Source organism: Pogoniulus pusillus, chromosome 34 (genome assembly GCF_015220805.1).
Source record: "Pogoniulus pusillus isolate bPogPus1 chromosome 34, bPogPus1.pri, whole genome shotgun sequence".
Taxonomy (NCBI): Eukaryota; Metazoa; Chordata; class Aves; order Piciformes; family Lybiidae; genus Pogoniulus; species Pogoniulus pusillus.
Genome location: NC_087297.1, coordinates 14,604,142 through 14,624,806, shown reverse-complemented (window position 1 = coordinate 14,624,806; position 20,665 = coordinate 14,604,142). Strand labels below are relative to the sequence as shown.

At 53.6% G+C, this 20,665-nt stretch overlaps 1 protein-coding gene across 10 annotated transcripts in view; it reads right to left on the bottom strand.

Moving 5' to 3' along the window:
• Positions 1 to 20,665, bottom strand: part of SULF1 (sulfatase 1) — a 107,628-nt gene that overhangs the window by 50,484 nt on the left and 36,479 nt on the right. For 6 of the 10 annotated variants that reach the window (XM_064170747.1, XM_064170737.1, XM_064170739.1 and 3 more), the window contains 3 exons: positions 17,700 to 17,835; positions 14,292 to 14,358; positions 11,860 to 11,956 (listed from right to left, as the gene is read on the bottom strand). The gene's annotated coding sequence lies outside the window, so the exon portion shown is untranslated. Of the gene's footprint in view, positions 1 to 11,859; positions 11,957 to 12,669; positions 12,775 to 14,291; positions 14,359 to 17,699; positions 17,836 to 20,665 lie in introns of those variants that run through there. The other 4 variants (XM_064170738.1, XM_064170743.1, XM_064170742.1 and 1 more) reach the window with 2 other exon arrangements.

Genomic DNA, 20,665 nt, shown 5'->3' with positions numbered 1-20,665 from the left:
GCTTGCTGACAGGTGCTAGGAACTGGCACAAAAATACTTCAGACGCACAGGGAGGAAGCAGAAGGCTTTGCAAGGGAGAGGCTGTCACTGCCTTCAGCAGAGATCAGCCAGGGTAATGCCTCACGGGTTTGGATGGCAACAAATGGATAAAGCCCCTCAAACCAAGCAAACCCCAGAGAGCCATTACCAGAAGGAACTGAGCTTCCCTTGCTCACCTCAGCAGCCCCTCACCTTCCCTTGCTCACCTCAGACAGCAGAAGTCAGGAGCTGCCATCTCTTCCTAAGAGTTAATCCCAGCTGTAATGGAGGGGATTCACCAGGAGCACAGGGAATGCAGCTCCTAACTGGCACAGGGACCAGGTGGACTCCCAGCACACTTCACTGACCAGCAGACATCTGCTCAAAGACTACCTGGAGTCACAAGGAAGCGTCCTCAGTGCCTCCAGCCAGGCTGGTCCAAAGGACAGGCGAAGGGATCTGAAGCAGGGAGCACCAGAACCTGATGTGAGGGTTTGCAGGCACATGCAGGGAAGGACAAAGCCTGCAGTGACCTGGCACTGGGGTGCACATCTTCCAACCTGCTTTGAAAGCCTCCCAGACTAAAGGATGTCCTAGTGGGGAACAGTTTCCAACACTGTGTATCAGAGTCAAGCAAAACACTCCAATAACCTCTTACAAAACGCCCCCAGCCTCAGAACCAACCTGCCTGAGAGGAAAGGGAATGGATTTTAATTCTCTTAATACAGTTGGAAAAAACCCAACACTAAAGAAAATTAAAGTTAATATTTTCATCTTCCTTTCAAACTATTTCACGTTAATTTCAAATCCATGGGAGCTTCAGGAGAAAATGCCCCCAGATTTTGTGCCTGCTGCTGCCCCAGCCCCCGGTGGCTTGGTGTTAGGGCTCATTCTCCCACCTGATTCACTCTGCTTCAGGATGCCATTCTGCAGCCCGGCCAAGAAGGGCACTCGTGCTCCAAAGGAGCTGGTACAATGGAGCCAGCTGACGTGCCCCACCAGGAGCAGCAGCCATTCACCAACGCTGGTCACCAGAGGCCATTCCAAACAATGCACATTTCAAAGTAATCTGAAGTAATCCCTTTGCTCTGCTGGCTTGGTTTCCAGGCAGCCCTAAGCACATGTGTGCCCCAAACAGGAGGCTTATTAAAGCCTGGTGCTACACGGGAGCTGCAGTGCCCTGGCCTCCTGAGAGAATTCCCTGTCTGTTAGCCTTCAAAGGCAGGGAAAAAAATCAATTACATTTATATGCTTATTAGACATGAGTGTCATGATAGGTGCAGTTTATTAGCACTGGCTAAATAATTAAGACTGTGAAAGATAATTAGATGTGCACCAGGCTCTGAAAGGGCTGCTGACAGCAGAGGCTTTTACTGTCTAAAGAAAGTGGCTTTGCAGCTCCCAGCAGTGAGGAGACCCCCAGAGGCCTTGCCAGTGGGAAGAGGAACCTCTGTCTGGGGGAATCTGAGGGACAGTTAAACCCCCAGGTTAACACAGCTGCCCCTGCTCCTCTCAGCTGCAGGGCACTAGGAGAACACCACCAGGTGAGTGACCCAGCACCAGCCCTGAGCTGGTAGGTGCCATGGCAAAGGTGACCAACAGCGACACAGTTTGCACATTTAAGGCCCTCAGCTCCAGGAACTGCCCAAGAGCACAGCCTGCCACACCTCTTTTGGAGAGACAACTGAGAAAGCTTCCTCCCTAGGCAGAGCCACAGAGCCATCCTGGTTGAAGACACCTTGCACAGGTCACCCAGCCCTGCCAGGTCACCACCAAACCATGGCCCTCAGTGCCACATCTCCACACCTTTGAGACCCCTGCATTACCTGGGGGCACAAGGTCGAGCCCCAGCCCATGGGCAGCTTTTGCCTGCTGTCCCCAGTCATCTCTCCTCCTCCTCACTGCCCCACAGTCTCTGCTCCAGCACGCACCTGTGAACCCCTGGAAGTGGCCCTGGGGGTGACTCATCTCTGCATGGCCATGTCCCACCAGATGAAATCAGTTTATTACGTCTTACCCACAGCGGGGACCCAGCGGGAGCAGCTGCTGGCCAGTGCTGGGTCAAACACATCCATGCTTGTTTGCTGAGGTCTTGTTGCTGTTTAAAGAGGGAGAAGTGAGCTGAGCCCAGGGAGATAAAATCCTCACACAGCATTTTGCTTGTGAAGTGCAGGAACTGATGAGCAGTTTCAGCGAGCTGGCCTGGCTGCAGACATCCTTTCTCTAGTCCTGATCATTTCTGAGCCCTTTGTGTCAACCTCAGGACCAGTAACTGCCGATTAAAGAAGTCAGTCAGTCTGGGTTTGCTGTACTTACAGGCTGCCCAAAGTCCTCTGACCCGGGGAGAAGCTTTCCAGTTACTCCAGTGGTCACCTCCTCAGCAGAAATGGCCTGAGACATCATCTGGGGTTTGTTTGTTAACACACCAGAGGGACTGAAACAGGCAGGAGTTGGAACAGAAATGCAGCATCATAGGGGAGAGAAGAGAGATCCGAGACCCCCTCTGTCCCCAGCCCCCTGTGAACGTGAAGAGCGCAGCTGGAACAAGACAAACGGTCTGCCTGGTGTCTGCCTGGTTCCTGCAGGGCTGGGGGTGTGAATGCCTCATCCTGGCCACGCTGCACACTCATCATGCAGGAGCTAATTCATCTGCCATGAATGCATTGCTATGTGTGCTGTCCTTGAACATAAACAAGCTAACCCGAGCCGTTTATCAGCAGCTGAGCATCCCTCTCCAGAGGGATCTCTCCTCAGTCTGAAGTGGCAGTGCAGGCAGCTGAAGTGCTCCATCCTCTGCCTGGCTGCACGACACAGCTGTTGCTTTATCAGATGGAGCTGCCAGGGTTCAGTTCCAATTGTTCCTGAAGGCCTCGCTCAGGCTGCTGTGCAGATGCTTAGGAGGCTGCACCAGTCCAGTCCCAGGGCTGAGGGCAGGGACAATGACCCCTGCTCGCAGTGGGGTGCAGCTGTGAGGTGTCCTCATCTCCAGAGGTAATTCAGGGATTCTTGTGACCCTTTTAATAAGGAATTTTACAGGACAAGTGTCGGGGCGGGGGGAAAGTCTGCTCATAACCACTGCTGCATGTCAGAGATGTTACAAATCCCTTTTTTTATGGCTTGATGCCTTACGTCTGTAGGTCCCTCGATATTCTGAAGTGATCACTGTGATCTGTTAGCATCACAGTGATTAATGCATTCCCCAGAGCTTTTCTGCAGCAGAATAGTTCACACAACTCCACAGAATGACTCACTTGCTTCTGCAGGACCTGCCCCGTGGTGAGGGTGAGCAGCCTGGACCATAAGCTCTTAGTAAGGGATGCTCTCAGCTGGAGGGTCACAGGTGTGCTGGAGTAACACAGCCCCAGATAAGCTCTCTCCCCTCCCAGAGATGCTTCCTACACCTGGCAGCAAAGAGGAACAAGATTCAGAAGAGCTCTGCAGGGAGGTCAATACAAATCCCTCCTGTTTTCTGCCCAAGTGTTTGCCTTTGTGGCAGAAGAGTTCATCATGGAATGCTGGCATGGAAAAGCTCCCAAGCTGAAAATGCCTGCCCGCGAAGTGTGAGCTGCGCCCAGAGGCCAGCGCCGGCGCTGCCTGAGAGAGCACTGACCGCGGTGGAGGCACCGAGCAGAGGCAGAGCAGAAGACACCAGGGCTGCAGCGAGGAGCACTCCCCCGAGGGTCACCTTTTCCCTCTCTTTTACTCCATTGCAGGCCGTGTCTCGAGGCATTCCTAGCTCTGCTCTGCAGCTCCTTCAAAGGCAGAGTGGTTTCCAGGAGACAACACGGCCCAGACCCTCTGCCCAGACCTCAGCACCCACTCTGCACCCCCCCTGCTCGGGTTCCCTACCATCCTGTCTTCCCGGAAAGCTCCTGCACGCTTCCCTCTTCCCTGGCTTCAGGTTATGCATCTGTTGGAGCTGGGACAAAACTCTGGGCAGCATTTCAGAGTGTAAGGAGAGAGAAAGGCTCAGAAATGCAGAAGGCTCCATGCTGGTGTGCCATGGCCCCAGGGCAGGATTCCATCTTCTCCTGCTTATCAAAGGCTGCTGGCCCTGCCCGGAGGCACTGATCTCAGCACTGCAGCTCTCTCTAAGCCTCTTCACGTCCCTTTGCACGATTTACCTCCCAGAGCAGGCCTTGGTTGCAATGCTGAGCGACACAGTCAGTTCTGCACGGAACAGAGCCAGGACACGGGGAGCAGCTGAGCCCTGGCACCAGGCTCCTGCCGTCACTGCTCTGCTTTGTGTGTCCCTGCACACAAACCCCTCCCGTGCTCCAGGTGACACCTCCAGCCACGCTTTCGGCACAGCCTGGTGGCCAGGAGCCGTCACTTGCCAGAAATCATCTCATCTGCTCTGGCTCACACTCCTGCAGCAGCCCTGCCACATGCTCCTCAGCTGCCAGCAGCCAGGCACGGGCTTGGCCCCCCGGGGAGGATGTGCTGAGAGGGCAACCTGGGGAAGCTTCTGCTGACACTGCCCTGCTAGTGCGGAGCTGCCTGGGCCCAGGGCAGCTGATGGACAGCACAGGGCCCTCACCAGCTCTGGCAGCCATTCTGCATCTTGCAGCCTCACTTCTAACAGATTAGTCATAGAACCTCTTAAGTTGGAAAAGACCTCCAAGGTCAACGAGCCCAACCATCGAGCTAGGACCACCACGGCCATCAAAACAGGTTTCCCTTCCAAAATGTTATCACAGAGCTGCTGATTGGTTCAGCCTTGACCAGAAGTGGTTCTGGTTTGGAGATGGAGGAGCTTCTAGGGGCTCTTGGAGAAGCCACACTTCCCCCACGACCAACCGCAGCCCATTCCCAAACTCCAGAGTGTCCTATTAGTCATCCTGGGCGAGGAGGGGACAGTTGAAGATGGCCCCAGGCATAGTTATCACAGCATCACAGTATCATCAGGGTTGGAAGAGACCTCACAGATCATCAAGTCCAACCCTTTACCACAGAGCTCAAGGCTAGACCATGGCACCAAGTACAAATGTGTCCTGGATTTGGCAATTTCCATCACTTTTCCATCATTTTTCCTGCCCTCTCCCTTCCCCCAAGAAAATCCCATCCTGGGAGCACACCAAAGCTGTAGGAATTAGCAATGCTCACCCTGTGGAGGGTCTCTGCCTGCGAGGACTACTAACAGGGCAACACGTAGGGGAGTTCCTCAGCCTCTAATTGCTCACTCTTCATCTCAGCAGGTTTTTCTCTGCTTAATCACCAGCAGAATAACCCAAGTAAATACCAGACCAGTCCAGCTGCTTGATCCTTCCCTTCCTTTGTGCCAGCCCTTTGATATCCCTCCAGGCTCCTGTGGCAGCCAGCAGCACGAGGGTGCTTTGCAGAGGAGCAAGGGTCCCCCTGACGCTGTGCCCACTATCTGAGGGGACCATGCATGCTGCCAGGCTGGCACTCATCCCTGTTGACCCAGGGAGCAGGTCAGATACGATGGCTGCTGTGACAAGGACATCTCTTCACTACAGAAGTGCCTCTGCAGCCAGCCCAGCTAACCAGCCTGAACATCTCAACTTTGTTTGGCTTTGACACTCTTCAAGCTAACAGCACAACACTGCAGAGAGACCAAAGACCTCTGCAAGCCATGGCAGACATGCAAATTGCCATCTGACTGGGCATGGGAAGCCTTTGGCCAACTCCTTCTTCTTCTTGTTGCTACCTGGAGCTACAGCTGCCTCCAGAAGAAAGTGACTTCCCTAGGGCAATAAAACACTCAAGGCCTTTTTGCAAGGAAGAAAAAAGTAGTCTCTGAGCTCAACAATGAGCTGTGTTGTCCCTGCTCTGCTTCCCTTCGCCCAGCTCATCAAGAGCAAGAGAACTCCCTGGCAGCCACAGTAGCTACCTGCAGTTTACTACCTGGAGCACAGTCACCTCTCATTTTCTAGCTGTAGCACATTCATTCCCTCTCAGGTTCTAAGGCCAGGCAGAGGGTGGTGACTTGTGTGCAAGAGGGCATTGAAAAGTAGCAACTCAGGATCCACCTGGACCCAGGCAAAGCTTTCACAGGGATCATGCCAGGGACAAAGCTTGCAGGCTTCCCTGTGGCACCTTGCCCAGCCTGACCTGAAGCTCCTGAGGCCACCAGATGCAGGATGAATGCCCTCTAGCTCTGACCCAGCAGAGAGCTGGCAAACCTGGAAGTGCCCTCAGCAGGGCTGAGCAAGGCTGAGCTCTGCTGACACACAGCATCTGCTCCCAGCTGGCTGCAGAGGGGATGAAGAGCACCACACTCTCTGTTCCCACTGGCTGCAGAGAGGATGAGCCAAGAGCACTAACTCTCAGCATTACTTTGGTTCTCCTGCTGTTGCACAATGAATTGCTTTAGACTTGCAGGAATCTCAGTGCTAATCAAAACACAGCCTCAGTCCCCTGCAGCCTGCTGGCCTGGGCAGGTCACCTCCACTCGCACAAAGTATCATTCAGAGCCTAAAAAAATCACTGAAGTGAATTGGTGAGTTTGGCAGCTGTCTGGAAGTGCTGCTGTGCTCTGAGGTGTCACTGCCTCTGCTCCTCTGGCCAAGCCCCATTCCAGCAGAGCATTCCCTACCTCCTGTGCAGAGCTGGGCAGGGAATTGGCCTTGCAACACCGTAAAGCAAACCCAAATAATTTTATCCAGCTTACTGCTTTGCAGTAATTAGTTAATTGATTGGATTTAATAATTTAATCCTTGCTCCCCAGTGCCACCTTTAAAGACAGAGTAGGAGAAAGCACTTCTGTGTGCTGAACGAGGCAGCTCTCTGCTTCTGAAGCCTCCATTCTGATGTTTCTCCTCCTCACAACAGATTAATCTCACTTCTGCAAGGCTGGGAAGCCAACCAAGAAGCCACAGGACCACCTGAGGGTGTGTGCCTGAGGTGCCAGCACAGCCGAGGTGGGTCTGGGCTGTACAGTCAGCAGAACCTGCAGCTGCTTGGCTGTCCCAGTGCAGCTCTCCAAGCCTCACCATCAGCTCAAATGCTCTCTAGCACATGTGGGGGATTGTGTGCAAGCAGTGCAGCACTGAGGCTGAGGACATGGCTCCAGGCATCTGCTCCCCAGAGAAGCCTGGCTGCAGACCTGACCTGGGCCTCTCTTTCAGGGGGTGTCCATCCTGTGCCATCCCCTATAAGCTGTTTCCACTTCCCCTCACTCAGACCCCAGTCTGAGAGGAAAGAAGTCTGCCACACAGCTGCCTGATGACACAGAGCAGATTCTGCTCCCAGAGCATCACAACCTCCACCCCCTCTGCCACCTTTGGCCTTTGACAACAAAAGGTTTGGCCTTTGACAACAAAAGGTTTCTCCTAAAGCTGCCTACCAGAAAGTGCTCACACCCCAGCCAGTACAGAACCAATCCTTTCCACGGGAAACTGCTCCCCAGGTGAAGGCAGCTCCAAATTGTTTGCTCTTTAGCTGGAGGCACAACAATTCCATCAGGAGGTCTGAGCTAAGGGAAGCCATAGAGCTGGGATCCAGAGGGTCAGTAATTCCCTCTGCTGCACGCTCAAAGCCTCTTGGGCAGAGGCTGCAGCTTGCCAGTTTCAGTGGATGGATGCTGCAGAACCTCTGCTCCTCTCACAGCCAGGAGGAACCTGTCACTGCTTGCTCCATCAGTACCTGCAGGCTGCTGACAAAGCAGCGTCCGACAGCCCAGAGGGACACTAAATGAGCCTAAGGTGGGACCTGCTTGACACCAGCATTAATCTAGGGCGTGTGGACTTGGGAGGATCACAAATCTTTTACAGCTTGAGGCAGGACAGACCTCTCCCCTCACAGAGGCAACATTTGAGTTGCACAGCTGAGGAAAATCTCCACCACTACTGAAAACTCCTCAAAGACACAGCCAAAAGATCTCTGTGAAGGAGCTGTGGCCTGCCCTGCTGCCTTTCCTCTGCAGTCTTACCACCACAAATGACTCCACTCCTCAGGAAACTTAAGGTTTCACTTCCCAAGTTTTCTCCCTTTTGCAGGCCTCTGTCTTCCCAGCAGTAGGCACAAAGGCTTTCAGGTAGTACTGTTACTACAGGGAGAAGAGGAGCGATCGTCTTGCCCACCGCTGAGAGCCAGCCCTGTCGGAGCGTGGAGCTGTGCTGCTGAGGTGACCCTAAAGCAGGGATGCAGGAACCTCCTTCTGCTGTTCAGATAGAAGGCAAATATGCTGAAAGCTTGCACCAACCTGAACATCAGAAGCTCCACCTAAACACGAGGAATCTCTTTAATTTAAGGGCTGTGGAGCAGGCTGCCCAGGGAGCTGGTGGAGCCTCCTTCTCTGGAGACATTCCAAGCCCACCTGGACATGTTTCTCTCTGTGCCACCCTATGTGATCCTGCCTTGGCAGGAGGTTGGCCTCAGCAATCTCCAGAGGTCCCCTCCAACCCCTACCATGCTGTGGTTTCGAGACTCTTTCTGGAAGAAAGTTGTTGCTATTGAAGGTACTGATGGAGGGCACCTAAGTGCTGTCCTGCACTGAGAGCTCAGCTCGCAGGGTGCCAGCTTCCCGTGCGGCACTGCTTGCTTAGTGAGTAGCAAACTCCACAGCAGCAAAGGAAGGCAGCAAGGTTTGGCTCTTCATTTCCCCTCTGCTGGCTCTTTCAGTGCACCCAGGGCATGCACTCCCAAGGCAGCTCCACAGCACTGGGTAGCAGCTGGAGGGTGAACCCTGGGGAAAGATCTAAATACCCAAAATGGTCTCAAAATCCTCCTCCTTTTCCATAAGGTTCCAAACTCATCATGACCCAGCTGAGCACCTCGGGGTGTAAAGACCACCTACAGAATCCTTCCAGAACATCAGGTATGACGTAAGCAGGAGGCCTGCACACACAGGTCACTGCTTCCATGACCTCATGGCCATTGGCTGGGATATTTCCATGTTATCCCAATCCCAAACTAAACTCAGAGCCCAGGTTTCCACAGGAGAACTGCATCCCTCTGTGGCCTTGCCCTGGTCTGGAGGACCTCAGTCTTGACGCATGGTGCGGATGCCGAGGAGCACCTGGTGTCCAAGATGGATTCTGTGGTACCACCTAAACCATCAGCAGTGGTGGGAAAGGTCTCCCACCCACGAGCAGCAGTTAATGTGTGCACAAGGAGAGTGTTTCCCTGCAGCTGCAGTGACCATGCTGCCACATCTTTATTTGCTTTCCATTAGCTGCCTGGCTGAGCACAGCCTCTCGGACATGCCACAGCTATGCAGAGGTGAGTGGCTGTGCAGACCTGGTTATTAATCAGAGCTTGTCTGCTGCTGCCTTTCTCCTCTGAATTTACACCCCACAGGTTTTCAAAACCCCACAAAGGCTCAGGACCTCATCACCCAGGGGGCTGAGAATGCCTTCAGTGGGGACTAGCAAGGCCAGCAGCCTCCAGGACCAGTTGCTGGAGATAAACCTTCCTGCTGTGGGACACGAAGCAGCTGAGCCCTGAAGCCTGGGAGTCCTCCACAGCAGTTGTGAGCATCCCAGTGCTGCACATCCAAGCTCTCCACAATCTGAAATGTATCTGGGTCCACAGGGATTTAATGATGAAGTGGAGCTAAGATCAGTGGTGGCAGAGATCCCTTGGGAAGGAGGCAGCAGCAGAGAGCTGAGCACAGGCTGCTCAGACAATCTGTGGCTGCACGTCAGAACACGTGTGTGAAGGCAGCAGAGGTAGCTCTGTGCTGGGAGACTCAGCAGGACTTGGCTGCACCCTCTGTAGATGACTAAACCCAGTGAAATATCAGCTACAGAAGGGCCTCAGTGCTGTGTGCCTCTAGCAGGACACTCAGCGAGCCTCCTGCTGCCAGAACAGCGACTGTGCCTGCTGGGCATGCAGTGCTGGGAAGGGTGATGTTGCCAGCTGCAAGACCCCTGTTCCTTGCCCCTCAGCTTCACAGCCCCTGCTACCCATCTACCGCCTGCTGGGATTTCCTGAGGTCTTCTGGGAGACTCATCTGAGCACCTGCCCAGGCTTCCTGCTTGGAGGCACCACTGCCCAGCACAGGACCCTTGCCCTGCCCTTCCCTCCTGCAGATTCACCCCCACAGGCCCTGTACCCTGCAGTGAGGTGCCACAAAGCAAACCTGTCCAGTTCTTTGCTCCAGACCACGCTGCCTGCAGCTGCGGTTGGATGGATTTGCAAGCTCTCATGCTTCTCAAACCATCCTGGGCTCCAAGAGCCTCTTTGGGACTGGGAGAGGTGTGTGTGCAGCAATAAAACTGAACACCCTGACCCCAAGGGCTAAGTTGTACTCCACTTAATTAACTGAGGCTGGCTTTTGGAATGTCAGTGGGTAATGTGCCAGGAAAGTCTTTGCACTGAGTGTCATGGACAGATTATACACACCAGAGACAGCATTGCCAAGCTCCAGGTCAAGAAGCCACCTTTCCATTTTTCTTGGAACCTTCCAAGAGCTTTACCCCTGGTGTGAGTGATAACCCTGATTTCATAAGAGCTGCTCTGCAAGCACTCCAGCACTGACAAATATGAATTACACTTTGCATACCTCCCGGGGAGAGCCTCACTGGTGAGACACCACAGCCGCAAAGCCAGGCGGAAAAAGGAAGGTTGGAGACTTGTCTTGTGAAATCTCTCCACACCAACACATGATGCAGGCAGTGAAGAGTGAACCTCCACAGTTCAGGTTACATAAACAGTGCCCAAGCTTCTTACAAGAAAAATATTAACCTTTGGTCCTGCAAAAATTGCTTGGGAGTCTTCCAACAGAAAGTCCTTCAGGACATTAATTGAGCTTCCTGCCTTGGGCAGCCTGGGAACATCACCAGGACGGTCGCTGCCCGCTTCACTGACTGGCACTGGAAGTGATGCAAGGAACCCGAGCTCATCCTCCTCAACAAAAGCAACATCACTGCTGCCTCCCTGGAGCTGGTCGAGGCCAGGCTGGGTGAGGCCTCGAGCAACCTGTGCTGGTGGGAGGTGTCCCTGCCCAGGGCAGGAGGCTGGAACTGGATGACCTCTAAGGTCCCTTCCATCCCAAACTGTTCCATGTATCTATGGCCTAAAGCAGAGTGCTAGGCCAGCTCATTTCAGCTGCACCATCACCTGGCAAGGCTGAACCAGATGAGCTTTGGGGTCCCTATCAGCCTGGTATTCTGGGGTGCTGTGGTTGATACTCAGCCTAGTGCTATCACTCCCACATCAGAAGGTCACCACACATCTTGTTATGACCTCCTAACCCCACCTGAAACTTAGCCAGGCCTAGAGAGCACAGAACTAACGCAGCTCCTCTGGAACTGCTGTGGCAGAGCCACCCAGGGCAGCTTCCACCAAGCTGCCCTTTGCCAGCAGCAGCTGCATGGCACCATTTCCTTCCACGTCTTCAGCATCCCAGAGCCACCTGGCATCAGTGCCTACAGCACACACAGCACTGGGTGCTGCTGGCTGGAGGGAAGGTTGCCAAGAGAAGACAACAGCAAAGATTGATTCTCTGAGGGCAGCTTCACCTTTGCATCACTGCCAGGTTCACATAAAGAGGACACTGCACAGCAGCACCTTCCCTGCACTTTCACCCTGGCACAGCTCAGGCCTCTGAAGCTCCCCTGCTGCAGGCAGCCACACTCCCTGCTCACAGGACATCATTCAGCAACTACGGAACGTGCAGTTTGGGATGCCTCAACCCCCAGAAAGTTATAGCAGCACACTCTGGGCTGAGCAGCCCTGGGTCATCATTCACTGGCTCCCTAAGACATTAGGGGTCCTCAGGCTAGTCTTGAGCCTTCAAAGTCAGGCAGGATAGGACCTCCACGGGTCTGACTGCAGCTTAATTATTGGCCCCGCAAAACCTTTGGGTGCCGCAGCACTCGCTGGGGGCTGCTTCGTCTCATTAATTGCTGAATAAGCATTTTAATTCTGTACCTTTGGACGTTCCCTGCAGCTGCTGTGCCTTGGCTGATGTTCATAGCAGTGGGCAGAGCTGGTGGGTCCTGCTCACTCGGCTCATCGTGGGTGGAACCTGCAAAGAAGGCAACACATTAACACTGCTCACTGCTGGGCATCACAGGTGTGGTGGCAACAAGCTCTGCTCAGGCTGCAGCTAGGCTTCGTCTGCCAGGCTGAAGCTGTCCTCTGCTGTTTGCTTTGCTGAGTCACTCTGCAGGACCAGGTTTATCCCTGCCTCATCACCTTGCTCACAGGTCAGCTGCTGCTGGTAAAGCCGTCGGAACATCAGAGAGTAGACGTTCACTTTCCAATGCTGACTGCTCATGCCCAGCAACCTGCACCTGCTTCTTCAGTGCCTTACCACAGCTGGCAAAACCTGTGGCAGATGTTCCTCTGCAGAAGGAAAAACCAGAACAATTCCTGCTGCTGTAAAAGCTGCAGGCAGAGATGCTGAGCTCTGGCTCAGGTCCCGTCAGAGTCAAACGAGAGCTTCCCTTCTGCATCCCCTGCGGGCAGGCTCTGGCAGATGCAGCAGAGCTGCCTACCGTCAAGACAAGCGCAGCCTGACTCTGCCTAGCGCAGTTTCTGTGCTCCCAGACCCAGGTTCAAGCTGCTGGGTCTCCACCCTGCCGGAGTGGGGCTCAGATGGCATTGCCAGGCTGCAGATAACTTGGCTTGGCTTCGGTAATTGCTACCCTGCCCTGGCTGGAGTGAGGGCATACTGACACCACGCACAGGCAGCACACACCAGCCCCTTTTGTCTCCAGGTGACTGAAAGGTACCTACCAATATCTAGTCCTCATTCTTCTGCCTTTGACAAGAACCAAGCAGTTGACCTCTACGGTCCCCTCTCCTGACCTGAGCTGCTGTGCAGACCTCGTAGGTGACTCCAGCCTCAGGAGAGTCTCACTGACAGGAAAAAAGCTCTGCTTTGTTTATGTCCACAAGCACAGGAAATGTTTTGTTAGCAGAGGCTGTGGCTCCGCATTCCCTCAGCCTCCAGCAGTCACAAGCTTCCCAGCAGACAGACATCACCTTCCCCTCCCGCCCCATGCCCCAGGGCGTGCCAGCTCACACACTGCTGGGGCTCAGGCTGGAAAAATCAACCTGGCCAAGCCAAAACCACAGCAGCAAACCAGCCAGCAGGTTAATCTGGAGATGGAAGAGCCCTGTCATCTGGCTCCTTGTATGGTCACACTTGCCACAGGAAAGGAGCAGAGCTGGGGCCACCACCCCAGCAGCCAGTACACATCATGAAACCCTCACCCTGCACATGGAGCCACAGAAACCGCCAGACAGGGTTTTCCTGCCTGCAGCAGCCCTTCAGCCAGGAAAGGCTCTCTCCAGGCTTCGCTTTCCTCTGCTGTGAAGCCTCTTCCTCTGTCAGCCTGTCTGCTGCCCTTCTCCTGCCACTCCACCCTGCTGGGGCAGGCCAGCCACAGCCTGCTTGCCTGATGCCTGCAAACCCCTGAAGAGCTCAGGGGTTGACTTTGGGTTGGGAACAAGCAAGCCTTGCTGCTTCTAGCTGCTGTGTTACAAGAGCAGTGCCCAGGCAGCCTATATGCTCTGGAGATGCTGAGTATGGTTAGAGCCTTCATCTGAGGACTTCTGAAAGGCCAGAGCCTACCATGAGGACAGCTCTGGCACCTTGCTCAGACACCAGCCACAGGAACCAGGAGCACACGTGGAGAGTGCTGATTCATCTGCAGCTGGGTGCCTGGGGCCCAAAAAGAAAAGAAACTGCAGGAACAGGCTGCCCAGGGGGGTTGTGGAGTCTCCCTCTTCAGAGATATTCAAGACCTGCCTGAATGTGATCCTGTGTGATCTGATATAGGAGATCCTGCTCAAGCAAGGAGGCTGGAATGGATGAGCTTTCAAGGTTCCTTCCAGCCCTACCCACCTGTGATTCCATGAAAACTGGGAGCATTTATAGCTTCCACGGAATGAAGAGGGAGAGGAAAAAGAAAGAACGGACTCTGCCTTCAACCAGCCCACAAGAGAGATGGTGCAAGGCCAGGAACCTGCAGCAGGATCAGAGAATCACCTGGCTGGAAAAGACCTTGAGGCCATCGAGTCCAGCCATAAGCTGGCATCTCTGTACATAGCTGCCAGCCCATGGCCCTCTTGTGAGCTCCTCCGGGGATGGGGACTCCACCCCTAGGGGAAGCTTCATTTCTCTAAGGCAGACTGGGCCACAGGGTGGCAGGTACCAGGCCTGGCAGTGGGCTCCTGATCTCCACTCATCAGAAAGCATCAATTTAAAATCAACAGCTTTTGGGTGGCCAAGGCAGTGAAGGATTGAATGAGCCTAAGAGAGAAGCTGCCAGTATTTGGGCACCTAAACCAGCTCATGGTTGTTGTGTTTTTATGCCACCAAAGCATGCTGGCACCATCAGAGCTGAGCTTACCTTTCCCCTGCGCGATGAGATGCTGCCATTGCCTCTCCACTCTTCCTCAGCTCAGTCCCTTTGCTTCCTGTAAGAAACAAAGCAATGAGAACTATTCAATTCGTTGCTCAGAAATGGTTTGATTTAAACCCCACCAAACAGCAAGACAAACCCAAACCACTTCCACTCAGCTACAGATGATTGCAGGGAGCACAGCAGGCAGAGATACTGCATGGAGTGAAGGGTTCTGAGCTGTGCCCTGGGTCCCATGGTGACCACTTCAGCAGAGAAGGACTGCAGCAGACAACATCCCTGCTGAAAGCTGCTCCATCCATCAGCAGCTCTCCTTCTTCTCTTGAGAAGGCTGCACACACAGTGCAGAGTGCCTACAGAGGACAGCAGCTCTCTAAAGCTGCTTCTGCAGGTGCAAAGCACAGCTCAGCAAGGCTGGCTGAGATCTACTCCCACCAGTAAGCTCAGTCTGCTCCCTGATAAATCCCAGCACAAACCAAAGTGCGATAACATTTTTGAGTTGGTGGTTGATGGAGAAACCAAGAGGTCTTTGGGGATCTCACCTTGTAGAGTTCAGCCCAGAGAGCAGAGAGGCCACAGAAACAGAGGAGAGGTAACTGGAGACAGGAAACCCAACACCACTGTTGTGCCACCTCAGGCACGGTGTGGGCTCTTCAGCTTGGGATGATGAAGCTTTTGCCAATGGATTTCAGTTTGTTAGCAGTAGCTGAAAGGTTTCTCTGTCCTCCTCACTGGCTGCCATCCACTCTTTTTGCTCACCATCAGTGTCACAAAGTTCTGGGCAAGCTGTGAAGGTGACCTCTCTCCACGGGTACCCTCAGCCCTCCTGAGCATGCATTGCTTGGGCCAAGGGGGTGGGAATCAGAGCGAGCACTCAGCACAGCTTCTCTGTCCCTACCAGCACATCAACCTTCCTTTGACCGTGCCACAGGACCAGCAACACCCTTCTGAGTGCAGCAGCTCTTGGGTGACTAGCACTGGGGATGGGTGACTGCAGCAGAGCCCTCCCCACAGGAGCTGGTTGAGTGCCCAGGAGTGCTTCAGCTATTTCCTGCCCCAGAAAAACTCGAGATGCAGTGAAAGGCCAAGAAGCCACAACTGACCCGGTTGTCCCACTCACTGCATCAGCCAAAGTTTCAGGCACATGATGCAATGCAGGAGGAGCCAACAGCCCCAGCAGAGGAGGATGAGGAAGCACAGGTACGCAAACACTAGAGGAGCATTAATCACACCATGCCCTCAAAGTGCACACTGAAACCAAGTCTCTGCAGGGAGGATAGGCTCTGATGCACCAGGTCAGTGCAAATCCCACTAGAAGGCTGACTGCACACAGACACCAAGGGATCCATTTTGCTATAAAAATTCAAATTGCCATAAAAGAAAGAGGGTTTTTTTTCCTATTATGGTGGTGGTTGTGTGAAACAAACTGGCAAAGAGCTTTTGGAAGGGGAGTGTTTTCCAAAAGCCAAGAATGCAACAGCAAAGAAAGAAAGAAAATACATGATCAAGATGCAAATAGGCTGCTGGAGCAGAGGTCAGAGCAGCAAAGGGGGCAGGGGGAGATGGCTGAGGCACAGCCCTGGCAGCGCTGCCCCTCCCCATGGGCCAGCTGGCCGCACGTGGACACGCAGGTACGCAGAAGAAAACGCAGCAGCTGAGGGAGCAGCGAGGATGCTGTCAGCCTCGGGGGGAGCGCAGCAGCACTGCCACCCACAACAACCCTGCCATTTGCTTCAGTGGGCATGGAACCTGGCACCGCTGTCTTGCCACCTAAACTTGCCCAGGACAGATGCAGAAGACAGAGTGGAGACAGCAAATGCCAGCTGAAGGCTGCTGGCGTCACCGCGGTGGCAACAGCACTGCCAGGACATGTGGCTGACAGCTATTGTGTGACAAACAATGGAGCAGCCTCCCCGGCTCGCTGCCAGGCTATTTCTGTCTGCAGGACAGCGCCTGGAGACTGATCCCTCCTGCTTCTGGATGCTCAGGACTGCCTGGGGTTCTCCCAGCAGGCTGGCTCCTCGGGGGCTTCCATCTCTTACTGCTCCCCATCTTGCTAGAAGAGCTTCTCCAGCAGCATGCTGCAGTCAGGAACCGACCCCTGGTCGGCTGGATAGGAGGGCGCAGAAGACAGCTTGGAGTCACCTTTCTGAAGTGCTCAATGCTGCTTTGAGCAGCCAAGAGCAAAACCTTCACATTAACCTAACCCAGGGGCATCTCTTGTCCTCGGACAGCCTCTGCTCGTTTCATTGTTCATAGTTTTGGTGGACATGGCTAAAAACTTCCCATTTGGAAGCATGGGAGCCTGATGCAGGAGTTTCCTTTGGTGGAAATGCAGTGGCTGCAGGATGCCAGGCTGCTTCCATTGTGCTTCCAACTCTCCTCCTGTACTTCCAGTGGACGGAAATGTGGCTGTATAGCAGCACGGTGGTGAGAAGGTAATTCTCCCACAGCAGCTTCTCGGTGCCTTGGGGAGCAGAGGCAGACACTTGCTCAGCTCTGAGTCAAGATGTGGAGCAAAAAAGGGCACATCCACGAGAACTGTCTTCTGAAATTGGAGCCACACTTGAGCACTCCGATGTATTTGTTTGCTTTAGACTCATTAAGGGTTCTGCTTTACATTACCACAAGAGACACCAAACATTTGCAACGTATTTAGTGCAGGAGTTGGGGGATGGATTTGTGTCTGACACCACGAGCCTCCAGCAGAGCTGCTCCAGCTATCAGCTGGAAAGGATTTTATCAGTCACAAAGGTGCCTTCGGTCCAGCCAGAGATGTTTTGCAGCCTCAGTGTATTACAGAGCACAGTAAATGTTTCGTAGGAGAAGAACAATCCTCTTGGGCTGCAATCTGCTGTTGCCATCACGGCACAGCTGGACTGAAGAGGGAGGCAAGAGCTGCCAGGTTGCTTGGAGTGCTGCCTGCAGCCTGCTCTTTGCTGGTGTGGTTTGTCAGACCAATGGGTACCCTTATCAGGAAGGGAGAGCCAGCCAATTCCTGGAGTAAAACACACCCAGGAGAGTGAAAGCCAAGTTAAAGAGATGGGATACACCCTGAGTAGGGGTGGGAGCATGTTGTGGGAGGAACATCAAGCGACATCAAGATGAAGGCAGGCAGCAAGGAACGAAGCCCTCACAGGCATATGGCAGCCTCTGCAGGAGGAGTAGCAGTGTCCTGGGGCCACAGATCTTGCCCCTCTGAAACTCCTCTGCAGACACTGACAAAGCATTTTGGAGTCAGCACAGCAGGGACCCTCCTCACCAGCTGAGGGTGTCCAGTCCCACGCTGTGCGTGTGGGAGCAGGCTCAGAAGGAGCTCAGACAGAGGTGGAGGATGTGGCAGCTGTGTGGGGGGTGGCAGAAGCTATGCAATCAACGTTCAAAGATGGCACCTACAGGAATTGTTGACATCTGCTCTTAAGGCCAGTAGAGGAGGTGCCCGGGAGGAAGACGACATCAGCCACACAGACCTGCCCCTGGGGTTGGTTCTTCTCTGGCATAAGGACTAGCAAATCCTCACTAGCAGCTGGAGCTGGAGGCAAGAGAGAGGAAGGCTTGGCACCTCGGCATCACTGCCACGGGCTAGGAATTCCTCCCTGAACACCCAGCTTAACAACGTTGCTTCAGGAAAGATGAATGTCCAGCACCAGGAAAGTAAACACGAGGCAGGGACAGCCTTGCTGGTCAAGCTGGAGAGATATTTCCCACTTAACCTTCAACAAGGAAAAGGTCAGGAGAGGGCAATGTGTTTAAGGAGGGCACGGGATGGAGGAGAGCAAAACTTCCCATGAAAAACAGCCAGCTCACATTCCTTTGGCTTTCATTAAGGCTACTCCACATCACTCCACACTTTCATTTACAGCAGTTTCCTGACAGCGCTGAACACATTGAACAACTTAGGGTAGGAAAAGCAGAAGATAAAAGCAGAGATGGAAAACAGTTTGTGTGCTGTGCAACAAGGGGGAGCATGAAGGACACACAAGTAACTGCCAGGAAAGGAGGAATAGCTCCAGCCTTTGCAACTGTCCAACACGTGGTGCCCGAGGGAACCCTGCCCCCAGGTGCTTCCATGGGCCTGTGCTTTGAGCTGAGCAGTCCCCAGCCCAGTCTAGCTCTACCAAAGTAGGTGATTCTTGTTTCTCATGAGGCTTCTGAAGAAGAAAGTTTTCTCCCAGCAGCACAAAAAAGCAAGACTGAGCTGAAGGTCTCCAGCTATTGTCATGCAAGACTGCTGAGGAAACAGAGCTCCTCTTTGGCACTGCCACCTCCCCGTGTCCATCACAGCAGCTGTAGGTCCTGCACAACAGACCGTGGTACCTGCTAAATGCCCTGGAGATGCCTGATTAAGCAGCACCACACCCAGGATTTCTCCTGAAAGAAAAGATCAGACCTTTGAGCAGCTGGGTGGGTCAGTAGAGGTGTGCAAGAAGCACACAACCACCACAGAGCTGGAGGGAATGTGCCGGCTTCCCACCCAGCCTGCTCTGCCTAGCTCTGGGAGGTCTATCAGCCATGATCCAAACTCCTGCCCTGTCTGGTTCAGAAGCTGCTGATTACTGCAACCCATCTGTGGTGTCTGTGCCTCCAGTGGCACAGCAGCTTATTGCCCACCTGAACTTCACTGTTCAGCAGCATTGCTCTTGCTAAGCATAGATGTCAATGATTCCCGATGGAGCAGGGCAAAGAGCTTCTACAAACAGTGAGGGTGGCCCTCACAGAGCTGCCTGTCCTGCCAGCCTTCGAGATACTCCTTCAAGTAACAGCAGCAAAGGCAGCGAGATGCTGCGTCCCTGAGAAGGGCATCACCAGCAGATGAAGTTGCCGTTACTGCTCTGCCCAGTGCCAGGCCATACCTAGGGCACTGTGTCCAGTTTTAGTCCCTGTCATGCAGAGAAGCTGTGGAGAGGCTGTAGAGAGTCCAGAGAAGATTCACAAGGATGATCCAAGAGCTGGGAAGCTGCCATGTGAGGAAAGGCTGAGAGCTGGGTTTGTCCAGCCTAAAGAAGGCCGAGGAGAGACGACCTCGCTGTGTTCTAGCATCTAAAGGGTGACCACAAAGAAGATGGAGACTCCCTTTCTGTGAGGAACCACCTAGAAAGAAGAGGGGCAATGGGGACAAGTTACTCCCGGGGAGACTCCAGCTGCACACTAGAGGAGAGGTTTTTGCAGTGAGAACAACCGGACTGGGAATGAGCTGCCCAGGGCAGTGAGTCCCCAGCGTCGGGCACCAAGGTTGCACCGGACAGTGCTGGGACATCTCACCTAGACTGGGCTTTGCCGAGAGAGGCTGGACCGGAGGATCCTTGAGATCCCTTCCAACCAGGATTCTATGATGGAAACTTTGGGTGGAGCTGGTTATGGTAAAACCCAGGGGAAAGAGTGGGGGTTTGGACTGCAGGTATGGCAGACACAACCACACCTCTCTCCCAAGGTCTCTGCCTGCCTTCCCGTGGGGACGTGGGGGATTCCTGTTGGTTCTCCCCAGGTTTCTGGAGCTGCACCCAGGTCAACTTCCTCAGCAACCAGGAAGATTAAGTTAAAATAAAACAGAGAGGGAAGAGATTTGAACTTCTCACGTTAGATCTTGACTCCAGCACTCGAAGCTTTACGAAGGAGGTTGAATATCATGAGACCACTGATAGAAGTCAGGGGAGTTGGCAGTTCTGCAGACGTTTATGGGCTTGGTAACACATTTTTCTGGGTTTAAGTGAAACCAGACCAAGCAGTGCACATGCTAGAATAACGAACATCTTGGCACATGGCAATTACAATGCTGGAGCAGCCCACTGAGCTGCTTTTATGGAGGCTTTGGAGAAAAACAATCCCTGTTAGCTCCCTGTTACATTTATTCTCCACAACCCCAGTGCCAAAAGCTTTCCCATCTTCTCTGTGGGCTTTCCAACGGAGTCCACCTCCTGCAAAGAGCCACAAAAATACAGCTGCTGGAGCAGCAGCTCTCCTTGCTGGGCTGGCTTAGAGCCGTACTGCCAAGCAGTGGCAGCACCAGTGCCACTGCTGCACTTGGGCAGTGCCAGCAAAGGCTCTCCCTTAGAACACAAAGTGGTTGACTTTTGGTGCTTTGCCCCCAGGAGATGTTCAGTGAATAATGCAGCACTGAGCTACCAAACACTCTGGGTTCCACAGCATGATGCCCCTCTGGAGGTGCTCCAGAACAGGATGGTGGGATGGTGGTTGTCACACCAGCCTGGGATAGCAGTGGTGGGAAAGGATTTTTCTTTGGCATTGCAGCAGTCTCAGCAGCTTTGCAGGGAGCTGCACAAGCTACAAGGCAGGGCTGCAGCTGGAAGTGATTTTTTTTACTCTAAAGCAAAATGCTAAGTTGTGGCAAAATCTTGGGTGAC